Below are 19,191 nucleotides of genomic sequence, written 5' to 3' on the forward strand. Positions count from 1 at the left end.
AAAACACTGGCTCCTAGAAGATATACAAGGTCAAATCTTGATCCCAACCCTCTATAAGTAGTTGACAATCCTACTACATATTTACCTACACAACTGATTGCTCTTGAAGATTTTTATTTTGATCTTGACTTTGAGTTATCATTATTCAAGTCCAAGTCTGAGTCTTCCCTTTTAGAGAAATTTTTTTGACCCTATTAAGTTTGAGTCATATGTGCAATCTTCTGAGGCTTCATTTGCTAAGCTTGACAGTAAGCTTTGGTCATATTTTCATAAACTCCATAATTTAGTTGATCAGCTCAGAATAACGTTTGAAAAGGCTTATACCCTATATCAGCAAGAGGCTTTCCCCATTGTTTCATCATTTGTTACACCCCCTTACACAACTACCTTATCATCTTCCACCACCAAACCATCATCTCCTCCCAAACCATCTTCTTCTAAAACAACTCCTCCATCAATACCCCCTGTTGTAACTATCATACTACCTTCTGCAGCCTTTATGGCGAGATTTGGTCCTTTGGTTTTTCCTGGGAAACTTGCTGCATTACCTCAAAATTATGGTCAAATATTGCCTTTGTTTGATGGCACAACCAAGATCACAACAAGGAAACATATTGATAAGATAGTTGATTTCATTGACCTCGAAGAAGTCGATGAAGATGATGCCAAAATGCGCCTCATAGCTCAAAGTTTTTCAGGTGAAGTGAAGAAATGGTTTTGTGCTTTGAGAGCTGCTTCAATAGCCAATCCCCAATAGTTGATAGACCTATTCTTGGCAAGATGGGAAGAGAAAAATAGCCCCTCCAGATTTTGGGCAAATACATATCTTTGAAAAGAGATCCGAATGAATCCGTGCAAGACTTTACTTTCATATTCAATAAGGTCTACAATGCTATCCCAGACAACATCAAACCTCCTCCTAACTTGGCATTGATTCACTATCCTGATGCTTTTGATCCTGACATGGGCTATTAGCTGAGAGAGAGGAATCCTACAACTCTTGAAGAAATGTAGAGGAATGTCGTGAGTGTTGAAGCAAACTTGCTGATTAAGAAATCTAAGATGAAAACAAAAAAGAAGGTCACAATTAAAGAGGAGCCCTCTACTTCATCAGATGGTAAGCTTGACACTTTAATAAAAAACATGGAGAAAATTATGGATAAGATGACAATATCATAAAATCAAGTCAAGAATCCTAATTTTTGAGGTCAACAAAAACAACCTCAATTTAAAATCAAACAAAGAGAGCGAAGGGGTCAAGTTCAGCAAGCACGACAACAGATCCGTACTCCATTCCCATAGAATTATGCACAGGGACTTGATGAAGAAGAAGAGCTTGCAGGAGAGAATCACTTTTTTGAGAAAGATCAACAACCTATTTTCCTCACAAAAGAGGATGAGTTTTCCGAGGAACCATATGCACCTGATGACCAGAGATTTTTTCTTTCAAATGATGATGTGTTGGCAGTCCAAACAAAAGATTATCAAAGGGGTTATCAAAATTCTCTTAGCCAAGTGCAAAGGCAGTATAATTTGAGGAACAGAAGTGTGCAACTTACTTCAAATCCAAAGAATCCAACTTCTCAAAAAGATACTCATACCAAAGAATCAACCTCTACAAATCAGAACAAAGAAAAGGAGCCTACTACCACTAGTCAGGGAAAGAGCAATGAAGAAACACAAACTGGAGGACAAAGAAAGGAGATTCCTGCCAAAGAACAACCAAAAACGAAGGATATGACTTCCAAAGAGGTAGAAAAACATCCTAACTTATTTAGTCTAGAGAATGAGATTTCTAAATTGAAAGTTTCCATTCCTTTGACCAAATTAGTTAAGAATGATCAGTATAAATTCCATATAGCCAAAATGTTAAAGGTTGATCAAATGTCAGACATGGTGAATGTTAGTGATGACCACCCTGAGCTTTTGTTTGGCCCTGCCGTAGATGGAAATTTAGAAGACAATGAAGTCCCACCATTTTACCTCAGTCTTAGGATCCATGATTTCATCCTTCACAATGCCATGCTAGATTCTGGAGCTTCTCACAATCTCATGCCCAAAGCCATCATGGACAAGTTAGGACTGGATATTACCCGATCATATCATGACCTTTACTCCTTTGACTTGGGAAGAGTTAAGTGTCTTGGTCTCATTAAATACTTGGTAGTATCTTTAGACCAGATTCCAAAAAAGAATGTTCTGATGGATGTGGTTGTTGCTGACATTCCTCCAAGGTATGGAATGCTGCTCTCCTGGTCATGGGGAGAAAAAATCAAAGGCACTTTGCAACTTGATTTCTCTTATGCTACTATACCAGTGTTCGGTCAACTTAGGAAATTATACTGGGAAACCAAGATGAAATATATGATTACTAGCAAAGAGAAGCTGAAAAATCACCATATACATGTTGTACATACTGATTTAGAATCTTTTATTTTGTACAATGATAATAGTTCAGTTAATTTAGAAAGTCAAATTGAGGAAGTTTCAGAAATTTCAGAAGTTTTAGGTAGTTTTGGAGCAGTTCCACTTGCAGAAAATCAAGAACATGGATTAAATGGTTTGCAACCTAATATATCAGTTGAAAGGACAATGGATTCAGTGAAGGAGACAAATTATGTTGAGACAACAGATCATCTTCCAACAGAAAATAAAGATCAGTCTTCCAAATTTCAGCTTCTTGATGAGGAAGGTTCTCTTTGGACCATGGATTTTGATGGAGCCATGGGAAAGGAAGGAGCCGGAATTATAATTTAGATTCATACTCAAATGAATCATTCAAGTAAAATTCCTCATAATTCCATAGTATGTTCATACAAACTATCTTTTGATTGTTCTAATAATGAAGCGAAATACAAGGCCTTAATTAACGGTCTTAAGATTCTCAAGAAGTTAGGTGCAAAAAGGATTTCAATTTATGGTGACTCTGAATTGGTAATCAAACAAGTAAAGGGGGAATACTAGACCAAAAATCCCAGGATGTGAGCATATCGCAATGCTGTGTTAGATATCCTCAAAACTTTTCCTGAGTATACATTGTCTCTGATTCCAAGAAACCAGAATTTCATGGTTGATTCTCTTGCCACCACTGCAAGCATGTTTAAAATCCCAATACATTCCAATAAGAAATTTGAAATTAATGTTAAACATCGCCCTGTTGTCCCTGATAATCTCCAGTATTGGCAAATGTTTCAGGATGATAAGAAAATCAATAATTTTTTGCAAATGGAGGAAGAATTCGCCACCTCTTACATTGATGATGTATTTTATGAATATGATCAAGAGATCCAAGCTACAGAATTGGAAGTATTACAGATGAAGGCCAATTACACTCCAAGAGGTCTTGTACCCTTGGAAGAGCTCCTCGATCATGATGATGTAGCACAAAAGTCGACATTTGTTCCTACTAAAACATGAGTTGAAGACAGCTGATCAATTGACCTCCCGCGTCATTTTTTGTTAAATTGTTGTTCAATTACTGATCAATTGACCCCCTGCATCATTTTCTCTTCAATTGAGCTCATGTTGTTCAATTGACCTCCTTCTCATCATATCATCATATATCAAACTTTCATCACTATGAGGATTATGATCAATGGGCATCAACGGGAAATCATGTATCAAAGAATTTTCCATCACAAACACTGCTATATTGATATCAATGACAACCTAGATTAAGAATCTCCCCCTTTGTCATTGATGGCAATATTCTTCTTCTCTCCCCCTTTGACATCAATTGCAAAGGAGTGCACAAGGACTCCCCCTATCAAACTGCTTCTGTTCTTTATGCATAGTATATTTTTATGGGCATGTTACTCCCCCTTTAGTGGTGCTCTTCTTTTTTACTCAAGATAGAAGGATTGTTGCCTCATCATCAACTAGCAAATTATCCCTTCTTCATGTCTCAGAACTTCTTTGTAATGCTTTCAACAATGCTTAAAGATGCTCCATTTCAATGCTTCCAAATAGGATCCAAATAGCCATACACCAAATGTTCAAGTCCAAGTTCGTATGCTTCTGCAATCCGAATTTTGTTGTCTTCACAGTCGGAATTAAGGAATATTTATAATCTAAACCAAGAGAAGATGCCACTGAAATTGTCATTCTCACTATCTTTCTTCAAATCAGGATTCCTTCAAAGCATCAAACCATATTTTCTTTCACATGTTCATGTAGTTTCAAGCCAATACAACAGTTTCAATAACAAATCAAAAGCATCATCATCTAAATCTGGGACTTCGGTTCTGAGATCACAGGGCTCCCATTGAGGAAAAGGATGCCAATAACTGAGTTGTGAAACTCCCAGCCAAACTTCTTCATTTGGAGTTTCGAGCAAGCTGAAGATCGCCTGAAGAATCTCGAAATCATTCCATCCCACAAAGAGAGGCTCCCTTCTATACAATTCAGCAAAAATGCAGCCGACATTCCACATGTCAACAAAAATATAGTAGGTATCCTGACCCAAGAGCAGTTTGAGAGATATGTACCAGTGCACCCCTAACTTCTTCATATAAGCCTTGCTAGATAAATCAGTAGCTCTTCCCAGACAAAACCTTGCAATTTTCAGTGACACAAATTCCCTGCCCTCCATTTCTATCCATATAGCTTTAGGATTCAGGCTTCTGTGCATGACGCCATGGTCGTGCATAGAAGCAATGCCTTTCACAAGCTTGTACATAATTTTCTTGATAACCAGGGGTGGTACTGTGAGCGACCGCATCCAATATCTATTTCTCTCCTTTATTGCTTCATGAACCTGTCCTTCTATGATTGCCAATGCTTCCATTGTCTTCTCAGTTCCTTATGCTAACTTTCTTGCTTCTTGTAGTTGAGATTTGAGAGAGGAGACCTCTACCTTGTACTAACCAATCGCTTCTTCAAGTTTGTTCAAACTCTTGTGCCCTTATTCTTGGGTAGAAAAAGCCTCGTGCAATGGTTTGGGGCTTAAAGACCATAAGTAGGGTAATGATATTGTAAAAAGTTATGCGAAGTGCACGGAGTGCGAAATGTAACTGATGCAGGAGCATCTAGACCTAGCCAGCAATGTGATGAAATGGTCACATGCTGTGGCTAATACAAGGTTGGAGGTAGACTTGGTTGTTAAATTTGTATTAATTTTAATTAAATGTAAGTAGTTAAGAGTGGGCTAATTTTGAATAGAAATTGGGAATAAAATGGCAAGTAATCCTCCCTGCGTGGAGATCAAGCCAAGTAGTATAATTTGTTTAGATTAGGATAAAGTGTGAATTAATTTATTCCTCCAAATATGAAGGAGATGGTTAATTTAGATATGTGTAATCTCTTTTGTTTTTAAAAGAGGAGAGAGCGAGGTAGGAGGATATATATAGTTTTTGTGTGTAAGTCGCGGGTGGATTTGTTAGAAATTAGAAATTAGTGTATGGTTTGGAATGGAGTGACAGCCCAGAGAGAGTAGCGAAGAACTGTGTTGCGTGAGTGGAGTTATTTTAGTTATTTTCCTGTGTAATTGGCGGATGCTGAAACTCTGCCCTTTTATGTTATAATAAGTTGAATGTTACATACATCAATGTGATGAGCATAAGTGATTCATTTGTTTCTGATTGATTGTTGAATTAATTTCAAACTGTGTTTTATTAAAAACCGATACGAGGTCGACATTTGTTGCAAATTGGGCGCTGTGAAATTAGTTAAGTCCACGAGCAGAAAACTGATAACGCAGAGAACAGGAGTAAAGGAATACCTCGTACCACTTTTTCAAATGATATATATATCAATTTTGAAATAATTCTGGTCCGTATAGCTATCGCATTGAAGATGCGATCCATATCTCAGCATCTAAATATGGAAATGGGACACGAAATAACACAAGTCGGGTTTGAAGTGAATTAGGCCGGATGATATCGCTAAGATCACGGAAGGAAACGTGGGAACATAGCCATCACCGAATTCCGATTGACTTCATATCGAGGTTCTGAAAGCTGTCAACAGTCAATAGTGACACTAATCATAGTGATTGTAATTGCCGCTTGAGATCCTCTCGGCACGCATTGGAGCAGAAGAGATTTCCATATCTCACCATATTACAATCGAACTGGACGCGTAGAGTTATCAATCAAGTTAGAAATTAAATTATGTTCAGAATTATATCGCATCGGTAATGAGGAACAGTTAACAGGTTTGTGTATTAAATAATTCGACGACTTGTGACTTCCGATGGTATCAGATCGGAACCTTGGAGCACTGAAAGTAAGAACGCATTGTAAGAGGGCGATTGGTGACTTCCGACTGGGTCGGATCGGAAGCTTTGATATCTAATTCCCTGCGACTTCCGATTGTTAATTTGACATCATATTGCAGCTACTGTAGTGAACGCAAAGGGAAGTTGTAATGTATTACCAACCTTCGAGTTCTGAAATGTTTTGAATTGTTCAATCATTTAAATGGATAGTGCAGTATTCAAATGAAGTTTTGTATATAAAAGGCGTTTAACGATGTTATATACAGTTCAAAAAGTATATTGGATCGGAGTTAATAAAGAGTTAAATTTCTTTGATTTATAAAAGGAACTTTGGGTCCGATCTGTTCAAAGTGAAATTATTGACAGCAGATCCAAGTGTGAGTAATCGGGGGAAGAATCCAGAGCTACTGCTGCAACAATTTTTGGTGTCAAAGTGTATCAAATATAGCGCTGTGTTGGTCGCCGATTGCAAAGTAATTTGAGTTACATTGCATCAAAATTGTTAGAACTGTCGATGACTGGGAAAACATATTAGAATTGTCGACTTGTAGTTTGAAGTGAATCATCGGATCGGTCAGATCCGTGAATATGAAGTAAATGTAGTGAACTGTAGCTTTCACATGAGGCTGAGCTGTAGTATTAAATAGCAATTGTGAGATGGTGATGTGGATGCATGGTTGCGTGAGACAGATCAGTATGCTGTAAAGAGTAAAAGGCGCATATGTAATTTGAGGAACTTGGGTTCGAGAAAGGAATGTAAACGGAAAGGGATTTTGAATTATAGTGAAATGATGACTTATACGCTTCCACAACAATAGTACAGGAAATTGCCAGAAATCTGAAGTTTTTATTTGGCAGATTCAAGATACATCCTATATGTATTGGGTGAGTTGTGATTCTGGGTAATGCAGGGTTTGCCTTGCGTCAATGTTGGTATCAGAGCCTGGCTCTGTGGAAATCAAAGAGAATGTTTGCTGATGAAGATTTAAAACTACAGAGGTATGGAAACAGTAGCATGTTGAAAGAGTCAAGACTGCAACAATATAAATCAAGAGAAGTTGTGAGAGAAGAACCAGATAGAAGTGGCAGTGAACCTGAAGAATCCAACAAGATATTGGACAGAGAGGACAATTGAGGTGTTCTCGAAAGAAAGAGTGAGAGATTGCAGAAGCCTAGAGGGAGCAAAGGAGTTGCTCAAGAGAAGATTCCAGATAGGGGATCGTGCTTACCAAAAGACTGAGTGAGGAGAGCTTAGTGAGGTAAGGTTGCAGTAAGAAGGACTTGCTGTGCAGAGGCTTGTTGCAGAGGTGCGAAGAGCTCATGGAAAGAGAGGAGAAGAAAGTGACTACAAATAGTCATAGCAGAAGTTCACAAAGAAGCCAGAGCAGAAGGGAAGATGCCAAAGCAAATGTCATGAGGATGAGTCAAAAAGAGTTTGACCGAGAGAAAGCTGAGATAGGTTTCCAGATTGGAATATTGATGAAGATGCTGCAGAAAAGTGGTTGGACCATGAGGAAAAGAGTAAAATGGCAAAGGCTACGGGAAAGGAGAAATCATCAAGTAAAGTCAGAGATAGTAGAAGAATTGAGAAAGATTGAGCATATATTGAGTGCTCAAGAGGAATCAGAGAAACTCAGAGAAGCAGAGGTAGAATTGGAAGTTTCCATTTGCAGGCCAGAAGAGGGTGAGATTTTAGGGAAAGAGGATAATGAGAGGTCAGCTGAAGATCTCATGGACTATTGGCAGTTCAGAACAATTCGAATATATGTTGACAAAGGAAGCAGATGAGGCAATGAAGCCTTGTGATTTTGATTCTTACAGTTTGTGTATGTTTGTAGGATATGCAGAGGATGATGGACAGTCGATTGAAATTGTCACAACCAAGAATGAAGCTCTTGAGGTAAAGTATGATGAAGAATCCTTTTTAGAGGAAGAAGGTGTTGATCATTTGCAACAGAAGGAGTTCATAGATGAAATCCTGTTTGGTATGAAACAGTTAGATGAGGTTGATATAGACCAGCAGTCTAAAGACAATTCCATAGTGGGACTACAAAAAGGTAAACCGATGAATTTGTTTAATGGAATTAATGAAAGATGCTTGCAATATGATGATGTAGAAAACAGGTCAACTCAGGAGGATTGCCAAGAAAAGAATGAAGCTGAGAAGGAAAATTGTGATGATCTGCTGGAGAGATTTCACAAGGAGATAGAATTCTTGGAAAGATTACTCGAGGAACCCAAAGGAGAAAAAAAGCTTACAGAACCTGATGGAGGAAAAGGTGTAGAAAACAACATTAATAAATATGATGCTAAAATTAGAGAAATTGAGCAGCGATTATTTGAAGGTGAGATGAAAGATCAGGAGCAACAAGGGAGTTATGTCCTCAGAGGCATGAGGGAGACAAAAATATTAACTCAACAAGATGGAAGTAACCAGAAATTTAGAAGGAATGATCAGCTACATGAGAGTGAATTTGAGGAAGGCATTAAATTGCATAAGTATAGAAGCTGGTAGCAGAATGAAGAACCAGAAATTGGTCTGGCATTACAAATAAAGATAAGTGAAGATCGAAGATACAGATGGAGGCTGAAGAAAAGGGTGAAATGGAAGTTATTGCAACGGAGGTTGAATGGCAAACTGATGAACGAGTTCAGGAAACTAGAACAAATTCATATTAATTTGAAGTTACCGCAAGAAGGATCAGCTGAAATCCAAAAGATCTATGATGGAGGAATGGTGCTTGAAGCATCAAAAGAAAATGGAAGGTATTGTATTTTGAAAACTAAAGGTTGTTGTGTGTTTGCAGGTCATATCGATTTGAGGAAAGACAAACAGTTATTGAAGACTGTTGAAGAAATGGCTACTCATAGTCATATGCAGAATAAGGAGGATGGCAAAAAAAGTTTTGAATTCAAAGGATACACTGAGTCCTTGAAGATCATTGATCTTGAAGGAAGCCAGAGTGAAGGAGGATTAAAGACAGATATTGCGGACAATGCAGTTAGTAAAGATGGTGCAGAACTTTTGAGAGAAATTCCAGATGAGATGGCAGATTTGTATAAGTCGAATCTTTTGATGAGGAAGCCAGGTAAAACATTTGTGTTTATTGAGTTGATTAATTTTGATGAAGATTTATATGCAGGAAAAGGACAGTGTGAAGTCGATCTGAACCAAGAAGAACAGATCGGATTAATGGAAGGTATGTTGGAATTTGAAGCAAGAAATGATGAATTTATGAATGAGAAACCCGAAGACGAACCTGGGAAAAGACATTTGTACATTTCAAAAATGTATATGGAAGATTATTGGCACAGAGATTATGTTGTTCTAATTCAAGGACACAATCAATTACAAGAGAATAATATTCAACACATGAGAAGTGAAATGGACAAAGAATTGGATGAGTTGTGGAAACTCATACTACAACATTCTAGTAGAACTAATATAGGACAAAAGAAGAAAAGAAGATTGGCTGGAAGAAATGGTACAGGTGAAGGAAATGAAGAATTGCAAATTAGAGTGAACAAATTAGTAGCGAAATATGTGAAAAGGATAATAGCAGATAGTGAGGCATTACAACACAAAGTCGGGAGACTTGAGGGACAAACAACAACAGTAGTAACCAAGGACAGACCATCAAACCAAGTATGGGATCCAGGGGAACACAGATCAGAAGTGCATGATCAGGAGATCATGGTTAATTTAAACTTTGGGAGTCTGATGCAGGAGCATCTAGACCTAGCCATCAATGTGTTGAAATGGTCACATGCTGTGGCTAATACAAGGTTGGAGGTAGACTTGGTTGTTAAATTTGTATTAATTTTAATTAAATGTGAGTAGTTAAGAGTGGGCTAATTTTGAATAGAAATTGGGAATAAAATGGCAAGTAATCCTCCCTGCGTGGAGATCAAGCCAAGTAGTATAATTTGTTTAGATTAGGATAGAGTGTGAATTAATTTATTCCTCCAAATATGAAGGAGATGGTTAATTTAGATATGTGTAATCTCTTTTGTTTTTAAAAGAGGAGAGAGCGAGGTAGGAGGATATATATAGTTTTTGTGTGTAAGACGCGTGTGGATTTGTTAGAAATTAGAAATTAGTGTATGGTTTGGAATGGAGTGATAGCCCAGAGAGAGTAGCGAAGAAATGTGTTGTGTGAGTGGAGTTATTTTAGTTATTTTCCTGTGTAATTGGCGGATGCTTAAACTCTAACCTTTTATGTTATAATAAATTGAATGTTACATATATCGATGTGATGAGCATAAGTGATGCATTTGTTTCTGATTGATTGTTGAATTAATTTCAAACTGTGTTTTATTAAAAACCGATACGAGGTCGACATTTGTTGCAAATTGGGCACTGTGAAATTAGTTAAGTCCACAAGCAGAAAACTGATAACGCAGAGAACAGGAGTAAAGGAATACCTCGTACCACTTTTTCAAATGATATATATATCAGTTTTGAAATAATTCTGGTCCGTATAGCTATCGCATTGAAGATGCGATCCATATCTCAGCATCTAAATATGGAAATGGGACACGAAATAACACAAGTCAGGTTTGAAGTGAATTAGGCCGGATGATATCGCTAAGATCACGGAAGGAAACATGGGAACATAGCCATCACCGAATTCCGATTGACTTCATATCGAGGTTCTGAAAGCTGTCTACAGTCGATAGTGACACTAATCATAGTGACTGTAATCGCCGCTTGAGATCCTCTCGGCACGCATTGGAGCGGAAGAGATTTCCATATCTCACCATATTACAATCAAACTGGACGCGTAGAGTTATCAATCAAGTTAGAGATTAAATTATGTTCAGAATTATATTGCATCGGCACTGAGGAACGGTTGACAGGTTTGTGTATTAAAGAATTCGGCGACTTGTGACTTCCGATGGTATCGGATCGGAACCTTGGAGCACTGAAAGTAAGAACGCATTGTAAGAGGGCGATTGGTGACTTCCGACTGGATCGGATCGGAAGCTTTGATATCTAATTCCCTGCGACTTCCGATTGTTAATTTGACATCATATTGCAGCTGCTGTAGTGAATGCAAAGGGAAGTTGTAATGTATTACCAACCTTCGAGTTCTGAAATGTTTTGAATTGTTCAATCATTTAAATGGATAGCGCAGTATTCAAATGAAGTTTTGTATATAAAAGTCGTTTAATGATGTTATATATAGTTCAAAAGGTATATTGGATTGGAGTTAATAAAGAGTTAAATTTCTTTGATTTATAAAAGGAACTTTGGGTCTGATCTATTCAAAGTGAAATTATTGACAGCAGATCCAAGTGTGAGTAATCGGGGGAAGAATCTAGAGCTACTGCTGCAACAATTTTTGGTGTCAAAGTGTATCAAATATAGCGCTGTGTTGGTTGCCGATTGCAAAGTAATTTGAGTTACATTGCATCAAAATTGTTAGAACTGTTAATGACTGGGAAAACATATTAGAATTGTCGACTTGCAGTTTGAAGTGAATCATCGGATCGGTCAGATCTGTGAATATGAAGTAAATGTAGTGAACTGTAGCTTTCACATGAGGCTGAGTTGTAGTATTAAATAACAATTGTGAAATGGTGATGTGGATGCATGGTTGCGTGAGACAGCTTGGTATGTTGTAAAGAGTAAAAGGCGCATATGTAATTTGAGGAACTTGGGTTCGAGAAAGGAATGTAAACGCCGAGGGATTTTGAATTATAGTGAAATGATGACTTATAAGCTTCCACAACAATAGTACAGGAAATTGCCAGAAATCTGAAGTTTTTATTTGGCAGATTCGAGATACATCCTATATGTATCGGGTGAGTTGTGATTCTGGGTAATGCGGGGTTTGCATTGCGTCAATGTTGGTATCAGAGCCTGGCTCTGTGGAAATCAAAGAGAATGTTTGCTGATGAAGATTTAAAACTACAGAGGTATGGAAACAGTAGCATGTTGAAAGAGTCAAGACTGTAGCAATATAAATCAAGAGAAGTTGTGAGAGAAGAACCAGATAGAAGTGTCAGTGAACCTGAAGAATCCAACAAGAGATTGGACAGAGAGGACAATTGAGGTGTTCTCGAAAGAAAGAGTGAGAGATTGCAGAAGCCTAGAGGGAGCAAAGGAGTTGCTCAAGAGAAGATTCCAGATAGGGGATCGTGCTTACCAAAAGACCGAGTGAGGAGAGCTTAGTGAGGTAAGGTTGCAGTAAGAAGGACTTGCTGTGCAGAGGCTTGTTGCAGAGGTGCGAAGAGCTCATGGAAAGAGAGGAGAAGAAAATGACTACAGATAGTCATAGCAGAAGTTCACAAAGAAGCCACAGCAGAAGGGAAGATGCCAAAGCAAATGGCATGAGGATGAGTCAAGAAGAGTTTGACCGAGAGAAAGCTGAGATAGGTTTCCAGATTGGAATATTGATGAAGATGCTGCAGAAAAGTGGTTGGACCATGAGGAAAAGAGTAAAATGGCAAAGGCTACGGGAAAGGAGAAATCAGCAAGTGAAGTCAGAGATAGTAGAAGAATTGAGAAAGATTGAGCAGATATTGAGTGCTCAAGAGGAATCAGAGAAACTCAGAGAAGCAGAGGTAGAATTGGAAGTTTCCATTTGCAGACCAGAACAGGGTGAGATGTTAGGGAAAGAGGATAATGAGAGGTCAGCTGAAGATCTCATGGACTATTGGCAGAGTTCAGAACAATTCGAAGATATGTTGACAAAGGAAGCAGATGAGGCAATGAAGCCTTGTGATTTTGATTCTTACAGTTTGTGTATGTTTGCAGGATATGCAGAGGATGATGGACAGTCGATTGAAATTGTCACAACCAAGAATGAAGCTCTTGAGGTAAAGTATGATGAAGAATCCTTTTTAGAGGAAGAAGGTGTTGATCATTTGCAACAAAAGGAGTTCATAGATGAAATCCTGTTTGGTATGAAACAATCAGATGAGGTTGATATAGACCAGCAGTCTAAAGACAATTCCATAGTGGGACTACAAAAAGGTAAACCGATGAATTTGTTTAATGGAATTAATGAAATATGCTTGCAATATGATGATGTAGAAAATAGGTCAACTCAGGAGGATTGCCAAGAAAATAATGAAGTTGAGAAGGAAAATTGTGATGATTTGCTGGAGAGATTTCACAAGGAGATAGAATTCTTGGAAAGATTACTCGAGGAACCCAAAGGAGAAAAAAAGCTTACTGAACCTGATGGAGGAAAAGGTGTAGAAAACAACATTAATAAATATGATGCTAAAATTAGAGAAATTGAGCAGCGATTATTTGAAGGTGAGATGAAAGATCAGGAGCAACAAGGGAGTTATGTCCTCAGAGGCATGAGGGAGACATAAATATTAACTCAGCAAGATGGAAGTAACCAGAAATTTAGAAGGAATGATCAGCTACATGAGAGTGAATTTGAGGAAGGCATTAAATTGCAGAAGTATAGAAGCTGGCAGCAGAATGAAGAACTAGAAATTGGTCTGGCAGTACAAAGAAAGATAAGTGAAAATCGAAGATATAGAAGGAGACTGAAGAAAAGGGTGAAATGGAAGTTATTGCAACGGAGGTTGAATGGCAAACTGATGAACGAGTTCAGGAAACTAGAACAAATTCATATTAATTTGAAGTCACCGCAAGAAGGATCAGCTGAAATCCAAAAGATCTATGATGGAGGAATGGTGCTTGAAGCATCAAAAGAAAATGGAAGGTATTGTATTTTGAAAACTAAAGGTTGTTGTATGTTTTCAGGTCATATCGATTTGAGGAAAGACAAACAGTTATTGAAGACTGTTGAAAAAATGGCTACTCATAGTCATATGCAGAATAAGGAGGATGGCAAAAGAATTTTTGAATTCAAAGGATACACTGAGTCCTTGAAGATCATTGATCTTGAAGGAAGTCAGAGTGAAGGAGGATTAAAGACAGATATTGCGGACAATGCAGTTAGTAAAGATGGTGCAGAAATTTTGAGAGAACTTCCAGATGAGATGGAAGATTTGTATAAGTAGAATCTTTTGATGAGGAAGCCAGGTAAAACATTTGTGTTTATTGAGTTGATTAATTTTGATGAAGATTTATATGCAGGAAAAGGATAGTGTGAAGTCGATCTGAACCAAGAAGAAGAGATCGGATTAATGGAAGGTATGCTAGAATTTGAAGCAAGAAATGATGAAGTCATGAATGAGAAACCAGAAGACGAACCTGGGAAAAGACATTTGAACATTTCAGAAATGTATATGGAAGATTATTGGCACAGAGATTATGTTGTTCTAATTCAAGGACACAATCAGTTACAAGAGAATAATATTCAACACATGAGAAGTGAAATGGACAAAGAATTGGATGTGTTGTGGAAACTCATACTACAACATTCCAGTAGAACTAATACAGGACAAAAGAAGAAAAGAAGATTGGCTGGAAGAAATGGTACAGGTGAAGGAAATGAAGAATTGCATATTAGAGTGAACAAAATAGCAGCGAAATATGTGAAAAGGATAGTAGCAGATAGTGAGGCATTACAGCACAAAGGCGGGAGACTTGAGGGACAAACAACAACAACAATAACCAAGGACAGACCATCAAACCAAGTATGGGATCCAGGGGAACACAGATCAGAAGTGCATGATCAGGAGATCATGGTTAATTTAAACTTTGGGAGTCTGATGCAGGAGCATCTAGACCTAGCCAGCAATGTGATGAAATGGTCACATGTTGTGGCTAATACAAGGTTGGAGGTAGACTTGGTTGTTAAATTTGTATTAATTTTAATTAAATGTAAGTAGTTAAGAGTGGGCTAATTTTGAATAGAAATTGGGAATAAAATGGCAAGTAATCCTCTCTGCGTGGAGATCAAGCCACGTAGTATAATTTGTTTAGATTAGGATAGAGTGTGAATTAATTTATTCCTCCAAATATGAAGGAGATGGTTAATTTAGATATGTGTAATCTCTTTTGTTTTTAAAAGAGGAGAGAGCGAGGTAGGAGGAGAGATATAGTTTTTGTGTGTAAGCCGCGGGTGGATTTGTTAGAAATTAGAAATTAGTGTATGGTTTGGAATGGAGTGACAGCCCAGAGAGAGTAGCGAAGAACTGTGTTGTGTGAGTGGAGTTATTTTAGTTATTTTCCTGTGTAATTGGCGGATGCTGAAACTCTGCCCTTTTATGTTATAATAAATTGAATGTTACATACATCGATGTGATGAGCATAAGTGATGCATTTGTTTCTGATTGATTGTTGAATTAATTTCAAACTGTGTTTTATTAAAAACCGATACGAGGTCGATATTTGTTGCAAATTGGGCGCTGTGAAATTAGTTAAGTCCACGAGCAGAAAACTGATAAAGCAGAGAACAGGAGTAAAGGAATACCTCGTACCACTTTTTCAAATGATATATATATATCAATTTTGAAATAATTTTGGTCTGTATAGCTATCGCATTGAAGATGCGATCCATATCTCAGCATCTAAATATGGAAATGGGACACGAAATAACACAAGTCGGGTTTGAAGTGAATTAGGCCGGATGATATCGCTAAGATCACGGAAGGAAACGTGGGAACATAGCCATCACCGAATTCCAATTGACTTCATATCGAGGTTCTGAAAGCTGTCAACAGTCGATAGTGACACTAATCATAGTGATTGTAATCGCCGCTTGAGATCATCTCGGCACGCATTGGAGCGGAAGAGATTTCCATATCTCACCATATTACAATCAAACTGGACGCGTAGAGTTATCAATCAAGTTAGAAATTAAATTATGTTCAGAATTATATCGCATCGGCGCTGAGGAACGGTTGACAGGTTTGTGTATTAAAGAATTCGGCGACTTGTGACTTCCGATGGTATCGGATCGGAACCTTGGAGCACTGAAAGTAAGAATGCATTGTAAGAGGGCGATTGGTGACTTCCGACTGGATCGGATCGGAAGCTTTGATATCTAATTCCCTGCGACTTCCAATTGTTAATTTGACATCATATTGCAGCTACTGTAGTGAACGCAAAGGGAAGTTGTAATGTATTACCAACCTTCGAGTTCTGAAATGTTTTGAATTGTTCAATCATTTAAATGGATAGCGCAATATTCAAATGAAGTTTTGTATATAAAAGGCGTTTAATGATGTTATATACAGTTCAAAAGGTATATTGGATCGGAGTTAATAAAGAGTTAAATTTCTTTGATTTATAAAAGGAACTTTGGGTCCGATCTGTTCAAAGTGAAATTATTGACAGCAGATCCAAGTGTGAGTAATCGGGGGAAGAATCCAGAGCTACTGCTGCAACAATATTTGGTGTCAAAGTTTATCAAATATAGCGCTGTGTTGGTTGCCGATTGCAAAGTAATTTGAGTTACATTGCATCAAAATTGTTAGAACTGTCGATGACTTGGAAAACATATTAGAATTGTCGACTTGCAGTTTGAAGTGAATCATTGGATCGGTCAGATCTGTGAATATGAAGTAAATGTAGTGAACTGTAGCTTTCACATGAGGCTGAGTGGTAGTATTAAATAGCAATTGTGAGATGGTGATGTGGATGCATGGCTGTGTGAGACAGCTTGGTATGCTGTAAAGAGTAAAAGGCGCATATGAAATTTGAGGAAGTTGGGTTCGAGAAAGGAATGTAAACGCCAAGGGATTTTGAGTTATAGTGAAATGATGACTTATAAGCTTCCACAACAATAGTACAGGAAATTACCAGAAATCTGAAGTTTTTATTTGGCAGATTCGAGATACATCCTATATGTATCGGGTGAGTTGTGATTCTGGGTAATGCAGGGTTTGCCTTGCGTCAGTAACAGGTCAAGTCAAAGGGTTATCCACCCAAAAATAATATAAAATAATAGGAAGTGAGTCAGATTGCCCATGGTCCACAAACAATGGAAATGTATAAATATAGCGAGGCTCTAAGGGTAGAAGTAGCTTTTTTGGGAAGATCTGATGTGGTATGGGTTTGTGAAAGTAATATTCTCTCTGAGTTTGTAAGTGCTGGTTGTAAGGGTTAGTAGATAGATAAAGGCTCCACAGCTGTGTACGTGGAGGCCTAGTAGAGTCTGCAATTGTGTGTGCAAGGCAGAAAATAGATTGTACTAAAGCAAGGACATTAAGAAAGATAAGTTGATTCTGAAATATTGCGGATTTGGCTTTATTCTGGTGTATACATCTGTTATGATTTATATGCTTATGGTCAGAATTTATGCTTGTGTGCACTAGTTATTACTGTTAATTGTTTCCTTAAAGACCCTAAGAATTAGATCTGACCTACAATACACTCAGTAATAATAAGAATTAAGAAGCGTTGAGGAGCGGACCTGTGCGGAAGTCAAACAGTGGCGCAGAGTGGCACGGGGCACAGATTGGTTCACAATCCCTCTAGAACACATCTAGACATCCCAAGGGTGTAGAAACCTAGTTCCAACACCCTCCCCTACTACCTCGAGTGAAAGTTTAGTGCACGCTCTGTGGACTATTGCCGAAAGGGCCACTAGCACGGGATTTGCTTGGCTAATAACTCTTCTGAACCTAGGTCAGGCCCCAATAAGCACCGAGCCCGAAAGTGCACGAAGAAGTGTGGAACAACACTTTCGCGTGCATTTTTTTGTTGTTCCCTATGGGGAACAACACTTTTTCGTGTGCATTTTTGTTGTTGTTCCCTATAGGAAACAACATTTTTTGAACTACATTTCCTTTGTTGTTTCCTTCAAGGAACAACACTTTTTCGAGTGTTTTTGTTGTTCCTTCAAAGGGAACAACACTTTGGGAGTATTTTCGAGAACAACCCTTCCTTCCTCTTGTGGGATTATTCCTAGGTCATCTCAACCACATTTTATTGATTCCCCATCGTGGCATGAAATACACTAATTTTATGAGGACAAGAATTATGGATTCTATTGAAGCAAGTTAATATCATTCATATTATGATCTTTAATAGGATAACTCCTTGATGATAGATTCTTTTCAAAAGGGACACAATTATTTATATACTACTTTACTGCATTATTTTCTATTGAACATGATACTGATTGATCATCTTAATACCATGTTGGTTCCACCCTTCCTAGTTATAATATTCTCTATCTGTAATAAATGAGATTATGGGTATATTTTTTTCTATTGACATGTTCAACTTCTTCCACCATCCCTACTCTTAAGGAGTACAGAGCCTCTCTCTATTTATCATAAAAATGTGTAATAAAAGAAAAATTTTGCCTACAGATAGAGGATAGGCGGTCTCATCAAGAGTCAGCCTACCATGTTCATAAGGATGTAGCGAAGTGACATTCCCACTATGGCCACCACACCAGGGTTATGATCCATTGGATAGCCACAATATCCTTGGAACAGGGGGTCTCATCACGAGCCGGCCTGATCACTTTTGCTACATCCCAGTGAATGAAAGTGTGGTTATCTGGTTACCATCCCAGCACAACACTGGAACTCTCCATTTATAAATTAAGGATCCTGGCTCATATGGGTTAAACCTACTGAGGCTATAGACGCCTGCTGGTAGCAGAGGCTCTGTTTATGGTATTGAAGTTATATATTATTGTCAATTTTTACTATAATACCCTTTTCTTATTCTCTGTTTTTATCAAAGAAGTTATTTCCTTAATTTTCCCTGTTTTGAACCTTTACTCATGAGAAATTGTTTTCCAATCAATCGCATCATTTTTAGCTAGAATACCATCAACAAAGCATCTTTTTGGCATATTATTGTCCTTTTTCTTTTTCGCATAACTTATCATCAATCCAAAGCATCCTATCTCTTATCCATAATTGTGTTTACACACTCTTCTCTCATTATAACCATACCTCTTGTCATCCTATTATTGATATGTGTACTCCATTTCATTTACTATTGTAATGTTCGTTCCCTTGCCTTGTCGTTAGCACAACATCTTTTATATGCTTTATGGTCATGGAATTCTTTTTCCACTTAGAGAGGGGAATGTATGCATTATGGGATAACATACGATATGATTACTGCACTC

General features: G+C 37.8%; 1 pseudogene; it reads right to left on the reverse strand.

Moving 5' to 3' along the window:
* Positions 1 to 4,168: 4,168 nt before the first annotated feature.
* Positions 4,169 to 4,720, reverse strand: LOC149211551 (cyclin-dependent kinase B2-2 pseudogene; annotated as a pseudogene).
* Between the last annotated feature and the right edge of the window lie 14,471 nt (positions 4,721 to 19,191).

Source organism: Pinus tabuliformis, chromosome 1_1 (genome assembly GCF_031772625.1).
Source record: "Pinus tabuliformis cultivar Carrire ecotype Pingquan chromosome 1_1, CPIR1, whole genome shotgun sequence".
In the NCBI taxonomy this organism is placed as follows: domain Eukaryota; kingdom Viridiplantae; phylum Streptophyta; class Pinopsida; order Pinales; family Pinaceae; genus Pinus; species Pinus tabuliformis.